The sequence below is a fragment of the Phacochoerus africanus genome, chromosome 15, assembly GCF_016906955.1.
Source record: "Phacochoerus africanus isolate WHEZ1 chromosome 15, ROS_Pafr_v1, whole genome shotgun sequence".
NCBI lineage: Eukaryota > Metazoa > Chordata > Mammalia > Artiodactyla > Suidae > Phacochoerus > Phacochoerus africanus.
The window spans coordinates 84,699,760-84,715,079 of NC_062558.1; the positions used below are offsets into that span (position 1 = coordinate 84,699,760).

A 15,320-nucleotide genomic window follows, 5' to 3' on the forward strand; every position below is an offset into this window, starting at 1 on the left:
TCCATGATAATTGCTCAGTAGATCCCAGTGATTACTGTCATCTTTCATGTCTGTTCCCAAGTCAGTCGCTAGGTGATAGTAGGTTTTCCATTCCTTAGTAACCCAGGTATTAGATATAAGCATTCCCCCAGAACTAGCAGAGCCTTAAAAGTGCCACACCCTCTGATATCTTGGCCCTTCTTTTCAATGATACAAATTCTTAGTGGAGGAAGATCAAGGGAAACTTACTACATAGATATGCATAAAAAGTTGCATGCTACATCCTTCATCTGATACTATCAATTTTCATGTATTTGTATTAGTTTCATTTTTATGATTATGAAGTTTGAATAATGAAATATGTCACTTTGTATAATTGATGAAGAAAAATAAAATAGAACAAAGAAGAACATTTTGAAAGCAAAGAATGGAGGTTAGCACATGCTATACAAACAGTCAAAAAGCTAAAAAATAAGAACCATGCCAAGATAATTTTAAAAATAGATCAAGGAGACAAAATACAAAGACTCAAGTATAAAATATAAAGTATTATTAAGGTGGTTTTTTTTTTCACAATCAATGAGGAAAAGATCAATCACTTGATATGCTGCACAGCCACTCAGAGGGGAAAAAGAATCTTTGCTTTTTTTCATCTCACACCATTCAATAAACACAATTTCAGATGGATTAAGCATTTAAATGAATAAAGTGAAACTACAGAGGAAGCAAAAAACACAGCTAAATATCTCCTTGATCTCAGGGAGGGAAAATGGTATTCTCAACAGAAAAGCAGTGAAAAGAACTATAGAAGCAAATTGTATATTTGGGTTACTTAAATGTTAAAAAGAAATCTGTACATCATGAGATACATTCAGCAAAACTTGAAAGGCAAACACAAAACTGGGGAACACATTTGCAATATACCTTTCACTTAATTTTCACAATATTCCTGTGAGGTAGGTAATATTATCTCCATTTATAAATGAGGGAATTGAGACCCAGACACTTTAAGTAATTGAGTAACTTTCCCAGGGTCCCTTGGCCAACAATGGAGGGACTAGAATTTCTACCCTTGAAGACTGAACTCTGATGACTCTTCATCTCACATTTGACCTCCTCAACTAAGAAAACAGCCCTAGAAAATGGACATTGTGTTTTGAGGGTTCTTTCCCCCCCCCTCAGAATAATCAGCCATTTACTTTCAGATGATATAATTTGGGAATTTCTGCTCAATTATTTACTAACTAGAATAAAAGAAAGCTCAATTTTTAGTGTGAAAAAACCAAAATTATAATACTAAAAAAATAAAGAAATAGGTGGGGGGAAGCATGCCTTTAGAAATGGTAAGCCTCATTGTCAAGGGCTCCTTCCAGCCTGCACTTGGTTTTTCTCAGATGTGGCCACCCCTGGGTGCTGATGAAGACTTCCTCTGGAAATGTGGTCCTCACCAGCATCTACATCTTTACAGTCATCCCGTGCTCCCCTTCCCCCAGCCAGCTATTTCAGTAATCTGTGCTGTGGAATGTATTATTCCTTCTCCCTAGAACATCTTTGACCATCACGGGTACCTCGAATCCTATTTATTTTTACAGAATTTAGACAGTGTTATGATCATTTTGAAATTACCCCTCAGTGAAGTAATCACTCATACAAAGCCTCTGCTCATCTGATAAAGCAAATTACAGCGGATTGTACTTATCTATTCACCTGTCTGATTCCTCTGTTCAGCTCCTCTATAAGCCTCTGAATTCTCTATTAGGCATCTTTCTCATCACTACGTCACCTAAATCTAGCACCCAGCCTGGAACATGGTGAGATCTGCATAAATATCTGGTGAACTGAGAGCCAAACTTCCTGTTGAAATGAACTCTGTTTGTTCTAAAAGTATTCATTTACATTTCATACTTCATAGTCCATCACATGCCAGAAGAATAGAAGGGGCAGTCCTGATATACCATCGTATTTGTCCCTCTTAAACTAAACGCTGGCAGAGGAACTTCTAGGTCATCGTCATCCTGTGGAAAAGGCACTGATCATTGGAATGGAAAGTTTAGGACAACCTTGGGAATGATAAAATCAACCCTTTTCCTTTCCTTAGGCCGATTACCCCCTCGGACATCTTAAGGAGGATCTAGGACCTGTTGTCTGGGTTCCAGTTTGTACACAGTTAAATGCTAGTTAGAAAAAATATGTAGCATGGGTCTGAGAGAAAAGAACACAGTGCACAGGGCTCCCAACTCACCCAGAGGCAGCTTTCCATGCTTATCCTGCTTTTCTGCCTGGAAAGAGGAATTGGGTGAATCATATTGTGAAGCTCTTTTGAGGAGCAAGAGGTGAAACTCTTCTAGTAAAAAATCCCCTCCCACCAACCGTCTTGGCTATGTGTCTTTAATACATAATCTCACTGTAGTATCTTTATTGGCAAAAAACAAACTTTTATAGCATCTCCTCTCTTGCAGATATTTTCAAGGTGTCATGGTATGAAAATGAACATCAACCATAGGGAATTTCTTATACCCATCTATAGGGAGTTAACAGTCTAATTGCATGTTAGAAGTGCCTACACATACACATAAAAAGAAAAGTCATTAAAAGATTGGCACAGAGATTGGGGAGTGCAGTGGGAGTAAGAATAGAGAAATTGGAAGCAGAAGCATCAGGGACAAGAATGCCTTCAAGAAGGCACAAAGAAAAGTAAGTAAGACATTTTGGAGTAAGGCAGACCTGGATTGAAATGCCTGCTGTGCTACTTCTAGGTTCTAAAACCTAGACCCAATTTCTTACACTCTCAGTTTTCTCATCTGAAAACTGGAGAAAATAGTATTTATCACTAGTTGAGGTAAAAGATGTAACCCACTCACATAAATGTTCTCCAGGTGGGTAGAAAGGAGGATTTAGCAATATGTATGCCCAGCAGTTTCAGTAGTGTTGCTCCCACCTGAGATGAGATCAGGATGCCCCCAACTTCTTACATTGAGTCCTTCCATTTACCCACAGTATCTCATATACAGTCTGCTTGTCTCAACTATAGCCAAAGCATAATTACCTCATAGCCATGGCCAGAGCTGCTAATGAAATATACCCTGGTCCATATTCCCATACCATACTCTGGCGTTGCTTTGGCCACTGAAGAACCCCAGGCTTTTGCTTCTGCACTGCCATGACTCTGTCACCTGTGTACTATCCTGAGCCATACCCACCATTGCTCTGTTTGGTCACTCTAGTATGACGGTGTGCCTTCTCCATGCATTTTTTTGGTCCATGGACTCTGCTGCTCCAGGTTACAGGTTCCTCTATAGGATGCATTGGTCTCAAGTTGTTGCTACTACTACAATTATTATTGCTGTTATTATCAGGCTTTCCAAACCAATAGGATTGTGTTATGAGCAAGTACAAGTGCATGCATACATTATTCCAAATATCTATTGAACATCTACTCTTCATTGAGCACCATTCCAGTGGGGATATGATAAGAGTGAAGCTGACCCAAGCCCTGTCTTCATCTAGAAGGTTGTAGTCTAGAAATATCCATTTCCTTTTTTCGTGGCTGAAGGAGAAAATAACACAGTCTCCCTCTTGTTTCATGTTGAATTATTTCTCAATATTTCTTCAGCACTTTTGAAAAGTAGATTCTGTTCCCACTATTAACAGCCTCCAGCAGCATCCACATGATTCTAGGTGAAGGAAATAGCACACCCCTCAAGATAACAAAGGTATCAACCCCAGCTCCTGCCAGTAGTGATTCTCTGAGAATGCCATTTTTCTTGGTACCTGGACCACAGAAAACATCAGTAAAAGTTACTCTGAATTCTTGGAACCCCTTGCTCCCAACCAGACAAAAAGGGAGTGGTTCTCATTGGCTCACTCTGATGGTTGTCAGGGGTGTGATATTGGACGGAAAAGAAAAAGAATAGCTTTAGGAAGAGTTGAGGAGTTGGAAGAATGGCAAGGTCAGTGTTTCCTTTATTTTAGTGAGGATTTGTTTCTTGTTACTTCCACCCTTTTTGATGCCAGCACATTCTAACCTTTACAAACCCTCTCCTATAACTTTCACCTTCTCTGTCTCCTTTGCCAGTTTTCTCATCTTTAAAACAGGAGTAATTGCCATACTGATCGGAAATTATGTTTTAAAGACGGACTTTGATATACTGGATCATGGAATCCTATACCCAGTAGAGTGGTTAAGGGTGGCAGCATTGAAGATTACTATCCTGGCTGCATCACTTACTCTAAATGACCTTAAGCAAATCATTTAACCTCACTGTGGCTTGTTTTCTTTAAAATAAGGAAAATAATAGCCACTTTTAAAGTTGTAATGATGACGTATACACCATGTCTGTGAAATGCATGGCGCAGAACCTCACACATAGTAAGTAGTAAATGCATGTATGCTAGTGGCTGATCATATGGTGATTATTATTAATCTTGTCTTCTATTTGCCTTAACCGTGCTGCTTTATTTGCTGTTTTGATCTTCTCTTTCTTTCATGCAATTCTCTTCTTTGCTGTGCAGGGAAGGACTGAGCTGAGGGTGATAGAATTTGTAGACAGTGTGTTTTCCAGATCTGCATGTTGCAGGGTCATGGCAGAGTGAAAGATCTGTTGGGGAGCAGAAGGGTCGCTGGCTGAGCAAACAGGTCCAGAAGAGCACCAGGCCTACAGTACTTTGGGCCTGGTAACCCCTTTGCCGTTCCTGTGTCACCCCAGGGGAGCCATGCCTTGGGAACCACAGTGTTGGGGGCACTGCTTCTTCTCCTCCAAAGGGACCCCTATGTTCTCCCAGATGCCATCCCTGGACAGTCCTCATCTGCACTGGATGTTTGAGTTGTTCCTATCTTCATTTGTCATATGAATTGCCCACCGTATATCTCAGCTGTTTTTCACATTGGATATTGCTAAGTCATGCATCTGTGTATGCTCTTGGATTGCTGGCTTATACCATCCACTACCACCACCACTACAAGGTGTCAAGTGCCCTCTCCCTGGGCATTTGCCCATTCTCTTGCTCAAATTCCCTCCTCTGTGTTCTCTTAGGTTCCATATTTTCATCATGGCACTTGTCAGATCCACGAACAGTAATTGTGGATAGAACACTATGGAATATAGGTCACATAGAGTGAACTATATAATATTGTTGACATTTGACCATTTGATTATTTCATTCTTTTTGCTTTTTTAGGGCCACACCACGGCACATGGAGGTTCCCAGGCTAGGGGTGGACTTGGAGCTACAGCTGCTAGCCTATGCCATGGCCACAGCAACGCAGAATCCAAGTTGTGTTTGCAACCTACACCACAGCTCATGGCAATGCCAGATCCTTAACCCACTGAGCAAGGCCAAGGATCGAACCTGCAACCTCATGGTTCCTAGTCAGATTCGTTTCCACTGCGCCACGACGGGAACTCGCATTTCATTATTTCATATGTTTCAAACGAGTAGTTAGCTACCTGCCCCATAAACCAGTAGTGACATGAGAGAGAACAGGGAGAACTTTTACTCTATTTTGACAACACTATTCAACCACCAGTACTGTGTGCATAGCTGATACTTGAATAGTATTATACAAAACTTTTTAATAGACTATGAAGCCCTATTCAAGTGTGAGAAATTGGTTCTGTAACAATCAAGCATATTACAGCATTAAAAATATGGCCAGTCTTTAGAGACTGAATTGGAGATGAAGGAAGGGGAAGTCAGCATGAGACTTTGCATCATGTGAGTGGAAATATTTTTTGGAGCCCTTGGAGGTAATTCAGGGGCAATCATGGGGCATGAGCAGGGAACATTTTACTTGTTTTTTTTTTGAGATGATCATTGATAAGAATTTTATTTGTAAGCTGACTTAGTCTTTCATTCTTTTTTTTCATTTTAGTTTATTATTTTTTATTTTATTTGAGTATAGTTGATTTACAATGGTGTATTAATTTCAGGTATACAGAAAAGTTAATCAGTCATACATAATAAATATATCCATTTTTTTCTCATATAGGTTATTAAAAACTATTAATAGATTTTCCAGCATTATACCATAGGTTCTCATTAATCATCTATTTTATACAGTAGTGTGTATGTGTCATTTCCACCCTCCAAATTCTTCCCTCCCTGCAAGAGTTTCACTTGTGATAATCATAAGATTGATTTGCTTCTGAGTTTGTTTCTGTATAAATAAGCTGATTTTATCCTTATTATTAGATTCTACCTATAAGTGATATCATATGATATTTGTCCTTGTCTGACTGGCTTCACTCAGTATGGTAATCTCTAGGTCTATCCATGTTGCCACAAATTGCATTATTTCATTCTTTTTATGGCTGAATAATACTCCATTTTGTATGCTTACCACATCTTCTTTACCCATTCCTCTGTCAATGGACAAATGCCATGTCTTGGCTATTGTAGATAGTGCTGCAATGAATATTGGGGTGCATTTGTCTTTTCAAATTACGGTTTTCTCTAGATATATTCCCAGGAGTGGGATCACGGGATCATAAGGTTTTACCTTTGCTGTTCTACCTTTATTAGTTTTAAATATTGATGTGCTAAAAATGATTTTTTTAAAAAAAGCTCCTTTTTGTAATTCCACATGTAAGTGATAACATGTGATGTTGACATCTCACTGACTATCTTCACTTAGCATGATAATTTTTAGGTCCATCGATGTTTCTGCAAATGCTGGTATTTCTTTCCTTTCCATGGCTGAGTAATATTTCATTGTGTATGTACCACATCTTCTTTATCCACTCTTCTGTCGATGGACATTTAGGTTGTTTCCATGTCTTGGCTATTGTATATATTGCTGCAATGAACATTGGAGTACATATATCTTTTCAAGTCATGGTTTTCTTTGGATGGATGCCCAGGAGTGGGATTGCTGGAGCAAATGGTAATTCTATTTTTAGTTTTCTGAGGGATCCCTATACCGTTTTCCACAGTGGTTGCACCAACTTATATTCCCACCAAGAGTATAATAGGATTCCCTTTTTTTCCACATCCTCTGCAGCATTTATTGTTTGTAGACTTTTTGATGATGGCCATTCTGGCTGGTGTAAGGTGGTACCTCATAGTGGTTTTGATGTGCATTTCTCTAATAATGAGTGATGTTGAACATATTTGCATGTATTTTTTGGCCATTTGTATGTCTTCTTTGGAGAATTGTCTGTTTAGATATTCTGCCCATTTTTTTTTGGATGATGTTTGTCTTTTTTGGTATTGAGCTGCAGAAGGTGTTTAAAATTTTGGAGATTAATTCTTTGTTAGTTTCTTCCTTTGCAAATATTTTCTTCCATCCTGTGGTTGTCTTTTCATTTAGTTTAGGGTTTCCTTTGCTGTGCAGAAACTTTTATGTTTAGTTAAGTCCCATTTGTGTATTTTTGTTTAATTGTCATTACTCCAGGAGATGGATCTGAGAAGATACTGCTGTGGTTTATGTTGGAGAGTGTTTGGCCTATGTTTTCCTCTAAGAGTTTTATAGTGTCCACTCTTATATTTAGGTCTTTAATCCATTTTGAATTTATTTTTGTGTATGGTGTTAGAATGTGTTCTAATTTCATTTCTTTTACATATGGCTGTCCAGTTTTCCAAGCACCACTTATTGAAGGGACTGCCTTTTCTCCATTGTATATTCCTGCCTCCTTTGTCATAGATTAGTTGACTGTAGGTGTGTGGGTTTAATTCTGGGCTTTCTATCCTGTTCCACTGATCTATATTTCTGTCTTTGTGCCAGTACTGTATGGTTTTAATGACTGTAGCTTTGTAGTATAGTCTGAAGTCTGAAAGCCTAATTCCTCAAACTCCATTTTTCTTTTTCAGGATGTCTTTGGCTATTCTGGGTCTTTCCTACTTCCAAACAAATTTTAAGGTATTTTCTAGTTCTGTGAAAAATGTCCTTGGTACTTTGATAGGGATTGCATTGAACCTGAAGATTGCCTTGGGTAGTATAGTCATGTTGATGATATTGAGTCTTCTAATCCAAGAGCATGGTATATCTTTCCATCTGTTTTTGTAAAGGACACAATGAACTTCTTTGCATAACTGATACTGACTCACAGACTTAGAAAAACTTATGGTTTCCAAAGAAGACAGGTTGGTAGGTGGGGGGATGGGCTAGGGGTTTGGGACGGAAATGCCATAAAATCAGGTCATGATGATTATGTACAACTATAAACATAATAAAAATTCATTGAGTAATTTAAAAAAAAATTTTAAAAAGGAGTTAAGGGCCAAGAATACACAAAACCCTCCTAATGAAAAATATGCTGGGTGACTTATTATACTACAAAGCTATGCAAAGAAAGCAATGTACCATTGAACAGAGATACACAAATTTATCAATTTATACATGTGTATACAAATTATGAATGACATATTTGGGATTACAGACCAGACTCTTCTGTAAATGGTGCTGAAATAACTGGCTAAGCTGATGGAAAATAAATTGGTTTCTAACTTTAAAAAAAAAAAAAAGCTCCTGCTTATAAGGAATTTTTAAATTGCTTTAATAGATGTTGTGATACCATTGAAGTATCTCAGGCAGAGGAATATCCTGTTGGAACTTGTAGTTTATAGGTAGTACCCTAGCAGCTAGCATGAGTGATGGAATGGAGAAGTTGAGTCTTGAAACTAGGAGACCAAAGAGGAGGTGATGCCCAGAGATGCTCAGTCATGAACTTAGGTGACAGAGATGGAACTGAGATGATGATATGGACTGGAAACATAGAATGGATATTTAATATCATGGGTGGGGGATAAGAAGTATAAAGAGTGCTGTGTGCTATGCCTTCCAGATTGGGGGTGATTGAGGGACCATGTGGATAGCAGTGACATTCTCTGATACATGTGCTCTAGGAAGAACAGCTTTGGGAAGAAAGATAATGAATCTGATTTTGAACATACAGCATGGGAAATACCACTATGCACGTTGGAATTGACGTTGCAAGGTAGATAGGCTGGCAACTGTCTTTGTTTTTGCTTCAGTTTTATTTCCCTGTTTAATTGATTTGGAAATTATGGCTCAGGGAAATTGTTGGAATGGTCAGAATGGAAAAAAGCCAGAAAAAGGCAGGGCTAAATCTTAAACCCCAGACTTCTACATACTTTCATCTTCTATCGCCTTTCCACCTACTGGAAAGCACTACTGGACTTAAGGCTTCCCAGCCATTCTTGGCCTTCTGGATTGAATGCACTTAGAAAATGACTAGTGAGCATTTCTTTTAGGATTTTAATTAATCCTTAACTGGATTGCCCTCCAATCACTTTTTGCTCCTGCTTTGAAATTTTAGACAGATGGCAGGTGGTCATATCCTCAGCCTTGTCATTTATTCACATGGCAACTGAAATATCAAGCACAGACGTGGTGAGGGATCATAATTCGTTATAATTAGTCGTCTTTGATCACTTGTCCTTTGTCCTAAGTACAGTAGCAACATTTAATTGTGGCTGAAGTATTTGTCAAGAACAGCATCCAAACTGTTCTCTTTCTCTCTTCATAAATGCTCAAGGACACTACTGAAATGGAGAAAGCCATATTCACGATTCTCTTTTGAAATAGCTACTGAGTAAAGGAAGACAGACTGAAGGAGTTTTCATTCTGGCTCAGCAGTTAATGAACCTGACTAGGATCTGGCATTGCTGTGAGCTGTGGTATAGGTTGTAGGCGTGACTTGGATCCCATCTATGGCTGTGGAGTAGGCCAGCGGCTACAGTTCCAATTAGACCCCTAGTCTGGTGACCTCCATATGCCACATGTACAGCCCTAAAAAGACAAAAAGACAAAAAAAAAGGAAGAAAGACTAGATTTAAAAGTCAAGACCAGTGTGTGGGCTATTCTTTTCTCATGTCAGGCAGTATTGTTAAGTAGTGCTGTGAAGATTAAGACAGGAAAGTAAGGCCTACTGTATGCTTGATACTTTAGCAGTATGATCTCACTTGATCTTCAGAATAGCCACGGCTGAATGGCTGGGCAAAATCATACAGTTACCATAAGGCATAGCCGGGAGGCAAAACCCCTCATCTGCCTGAATCAGAGCCCATACCTGTGTCCAGGTTAATTTAGCTGCATCCCCTTGGGGTGGATTTATTTGGCAAACCAAATTAGAGAGTGAAAGAAAATAGATATCATCTTATAACTGTGCAAATCTTGAAAGAGGTCACCCCGGGGGTTGACACTGAGAGGAGTAGTTGCCAGGTGACATGTTGCTACAATTTATCCCCTTTTCTGCTGATGAAAATATTTTATCAAGCAAAGTAATAATGCTATCTTATATCTGTAGTGTGATATAGCCTTTAATAGTTAAAATAATTATGGGACTTAACTGTCAATCTGTATCCTCACTCACCTATGTCTTGTGAATTAGGTGAGCCAAGGGGTAGTAGAGCCATTTTACAGGTGAGGACATTGAGGCTTAAAGGGTGCCACCACCACTGAGGCCAGCTTTAAAATCAAAGAGTCAGATTTTAGATACATAGGTTTTTATATCCCTCCAAAATAAGATCCTATCAGAAGCAAACATGTATGAGGGATTAGGCTCAGGAACATTTTTCTTAGAAGCTGACATTCACCTCCAAGTCATATGGTTAGAGTTTGCTTCTTTCCACTCTTCAATTTTTTGACACTAAAGTGATAATTATAGAGCCAGAGAGGCACCCAGTGCATTTTCAGGAGCTAATTGACTCGATAGAGGGAAGGCTGATTGTGCAGCAGAATCCAAACTATAAATTAAAAGAGAAGGAATCCAACACACACATGATATCCAAGATATTTATATCATGGGGACAGAAAGAGCCAGCCTTCCCTGCCACAGTGGAGCTAGCCTGTAAGTCAGATGGCCTGGTCCCAGGTGGTCAATTTGATCCCTGGGCCAGGCCAAGACCACAGTAAGGACCAGAAAGTCCACCTTCTTGGCAGCCTCCAAGACATTAATGAGTGTTTCAGAGGTTTCCCTTCTCTAGGGTAAAATGGAAAATCTTGGCAAATGAAAAGATTAGATTCAGTGCACAACGAGAAAGGAAATCAGGAAAACAGAAGCTATGCCAGTTAATTGTTAGAAAATGGAGCTCAGAATAGACTAATAAGCCCAACTTTTGTACAGGACTCTGGAGTTTACTGAGTTAATGGCCTTTACCACAGTAGCCCCTTAAGCAAAAGTGTCACCCCCAGTTTATAGAGGGTAAGTGTTTGGTCCTATTTCCCACATGTCCTGGTACTGAATCCAGGTTTCTGACTCCTGTCCACAGCCCCACAGAGCTCCCTACACTGATAGGGGCTGTGGACAAGGGTTGATAATGTCCTGTGATGTGGTTTGTGGTTGGTTCTCCTGGGAACCCTTTTAAACAGGAGTGTCTCTGTAGTGGCACACAGGAGGGCTGCAAGGCTCACAATAATTGGGCCATTAACTGAATAACAACACTGGTATACAAAGTAACAGCCATGTTAGGGTCTTAATTAGGCTCCGGCTAAAGCAAAGAAGGAACTCATTTGTGGAAGATTTCTGGTTGACTAATTAGGTGTCAAGTTAAGAGTTTCCCTCTGGAATGTCTCAAGTCAGTCATCATGTGATTCAAAAAAGTATATAAGCCAGCAGTTCCAAGTGGGCCAATTTCTCAGGAGAAGACAGGACTTCCTTCCCCAAGGACTAGCTCCACAAAGTAGATTAGTACAGGATTCCTTTATTTTCCCTAGTTAATAGTTTAGCTTCAGAGACTTGTCAACTGTGAGTCCAATGTTTCTGTCCCACTAGTAAGTGCTAAAGACTGGCCTTGTATCTGGGTGCCCAGGGCTGAAAGGCACTTAGCAGTCCCAGTGAGGCTGTTTCTGCAGCAGATGTTAAATGGTGCTAAAAAAGGAATTGGGATCAAAGCCTGAGACCCAGGCCGGAACCTAGGAGAGAGGCTGGAGGACCAGTCTGGAGAAGTAGGGGGACAGCATCAAAGTCACATGGACATTGTATTAAATGTAACCTCTGGTTGTCATTAGCTGTAGGAGCAGGGCTGTCATATTCGTATTGCTGAGCCTTTTTAATTCCTTTAAAATGTGCATAAGCATTCCTCCTCTAATGGGAGTGATACAGAGTAGATGAGATAGAACATGCAACAGGTACCACTGTGCAGAAAGTAGCCTGGGGGTTTCTATAAGGACTGATCCTGTCCATGAAGATGGACCTCAGCTGCAAAAAAAGATTGCCCCTAGTCTGAGGCCCCAACCAGCCTGACTTCATTGGTCCTGCTCCCTGCTCCATTCTCTTGACCTCCTCTGTTCTTCCCTTCAATGCCAGGCATCTGCCTTTTTTCTGTTTAACACATAATCCATGCCCTCTCATTCTCTGACTAGTCCTTCTCTTTTCCTTCAGCCTCTGTCTCTCCCATTTAGTACAATTATGACTGTCTTTGGAATAGCATCTTTCCCAGCTCAAACACCACCCCTGAGATTATGAACGCTGAGACAGAACCCACCAGCCTTTCTTCCCTGAAGAGAGTATGCATCATGGGAGGCACATGGGCAGGGAGAGATGATCCCTGAAGCAATGCCCTACCCCTTTTCTTTGACCCCTTGATAGATTCTTTTGGGAAGAGGTCAACTTCAGCATCCCCCTTCTAATGGATTCTTTTGGGAAGAGGTCAACTTCAGCATCCCCCTTCTAATGGAAGCAGACTCCTCTGATTATTACCAGCTAGACAAGGGCTAAATGAAATAGGTAATTACTGGACTAGGAAAACCAGGACCAAGAAATAGATTGCTTCTAAGAGGAACCAGGTAGGTAGTGGAGGCCAGGATGCTAAAAGAAGACAGGTGATAAATGTAAATCCAGCAGGCAGGATGAGTGGATCTCAGAGAATGGGCAGATTTTCAAGATGTCAGATGGAAGTGTACTTCTGGAAAGAGGGTCAGAGTTTGGAAGAGTAGCTCCTCAAGGAGCCCCAGAGAGGAACATGGTATGGCCTCCTGGAATGAGTTGAGACTTGAGCAGGGTATTGATATATCAGTTTAGGCACAGATCTGAAGAACTATTTAAAAGAGCAGCACATGTGATGAGGAGGTGGGAACAGGAAAGGGAAAGCCTGTGATGTTTGTTGGATCCTAACTCAGGACAGTTGACCTCAGAGCAACCCCAGACAGAGATGTGCCTGGCAAGGGCTCTGGGGATATGCAAACTGGGAAGTCCATGGACTGACTGTGCAGGGCCTCTATAAATTTATCAAAAAATGAACCATAACCCATTTTCACCTGCTTCCCAGAAAATATGATCAACTGAGGTGGCATGCGGAGGAGCCCTTCAAGCAGCAAAGCACTTTACTTATAGGTTGAGTTACTCATTTTAGGACTGCTAGTGTTTTTTGAGCTCATCACCATGTTCACTAAATGTTAGCTGTTCAAATATTTTCAGTAATTATTGTAGCAAGAGGAATTCTGAGATGACATATGTTTATGTCTGTCATCTTTTCCTCATTCGAAGTCACAGACCCTGGGCTTCCTGACCTGCAAAATGCTTTTGTCCCTGATTTTACTTTTTTAAGCTGCCAAACTTGTAATGAAGATTTAAGAGGCAGAGTACCTCTGAGGGAAACAAGTAAAAATAGGAGATGTTTTCTCTTGATCCAAAGGCAGTTTCAGTCCTGGGAGGAGGACGAAAGGTTGTAGGTCCTATGAGAGAAGGATCTTGTGTGCCATTCCCTAGAAGTGTACCAGGAAGTGCTTATCTTCAGAGAGGGAAGTCTGCATCTACAGCAAAGGAACCCAGGCCCCTCACTGTTGCACCTAAAGGGAACAGGAGGATAGAGACAGTAGAACACTTAATGATAAACCCAGGTGACTTACAAGCCAGTGTATTGGGCTACCAGAGAGCTCTGGACCTTACTCTGCCATGGAGCTTAGGGGCACATGGGAGAAAGGAATTTAATCTCAATCATGTGTATGTTTTATGTATTTTTTTCCTCCTTGGTAAAGAGGGATATTTGGAGTTAAATGTTAGTTGGTTTCTGGAGGGGGAAGGAGTTGGATGAACTGGGGAGTTTGGGGTTAGTAGGTGCAAACTATTACATTTACAATGGATGAGCAGGAATTCCCATTGTGGCACAGAGGAAATGAATCCCACTTATATCTAGGAGGATGCAGGTTCGATCCCTGGCCTTGCTTAGTGGGTTGGGGACCTGATGTTGTCATGAGCTATGGTGTGGGTTTCAGACACAGTCAGGATCTGGCATTGCTGTGACTGTGGCATAGGCCAGTGGCTGCAGCTCTAATTCAACCCCTAGCTTGTGAACTTCCATATACCCTCCATGTGTGGCCCAAAAAGAAAAAAAAAAAAAACACTATGAGCTACTATCTCACACTACTCAGAATGGCCATCATTAATAAGTCCACAAATAACAAATCCCGGAGAGGGTGTGGAGAAAAGGGAACCCTCCTGCACTGTTGGTGGGAATGTAAATTGGTACAACCACTATGGAAAACAGTATGTAGGTACCTTAGAAAACTATACATACAACTACCATATGACCCAGCAATCCTACTCTTGGGCATATATCCAGACAAAACTTTCCTTGAAAAAGATACATGCACCCGCATGTTCATTGCAGCACTATTCACAATAGCCAAGACAAGGAAACAAACTACATGTCCATCAACAGATGAATGGATTAAGAAGATGTGGTATATATACACAATGGAATACTACTCAGCCATAAAAAGAATAAAATAATGCCATTTGCAACAATGTGGATGGAACTAGAGACTCTCATACTAAGTGAAGTAATTCAGAAAGAGAAAGAGGAATACTATATGATAGCATTTCTATCTGGAATCAAATATACAGTACAAACGAACCTTTCCACAGAAAAGAAAATCATGGACATGGAGAACAGACTTGTGGTTGTGAAGGGGGAGGGGGAAGGAATGGGATAGACTGGAATTTGGGGTTAGTAGATGCAAACTATTGCCCTTGGAATGGATAAGCAATGAGATCCCGTAGTATAACACTGGGAACTATATCTAGTCACTTATGATAGAGCATGATAATGTAAGGAAAAGAATGTATATATATATGCGTGACTGGGTCATCTTGCTGTACAGTAGAAAATTGATAGAAAACTGTAAACTAGCTATAATAGAAAAAAAATCATTTAAAATTAAAAAAAAATAAAATGGATTAGCAATGAGGTCCTGTTGTATAGTACAGGGAACTATATCCAACCACTTGTTATAGAACAAGATGGAAGATAATAATGAGAAAAAGTGAGTTCCTGTCTTGGCTCAGTAGAAACTAATCTGACTAGTATCCATGAGGAGGCAGGTCTGATCCCCAGCCTCGCTCAGTGGGTTAAGGATCCCGAGTTGCCATGAGCTGTGG

The 15,320-nt window shown here is 40.2% G+C and overlaps 1 protein-coding gene across 4 annotated transcripts in view; it reads left to right on the forward strand.

Annotated features, from left to right (window-relative positions):
• The window catches only part of NRG3 (neuregulin 3), a 1,084,705-nt gene that overhangs the window by 564,593 nt on the left and 504,792 nt on the right, over positions 1–15,320 (forward strand). The window lies entirely within an intron of this gene.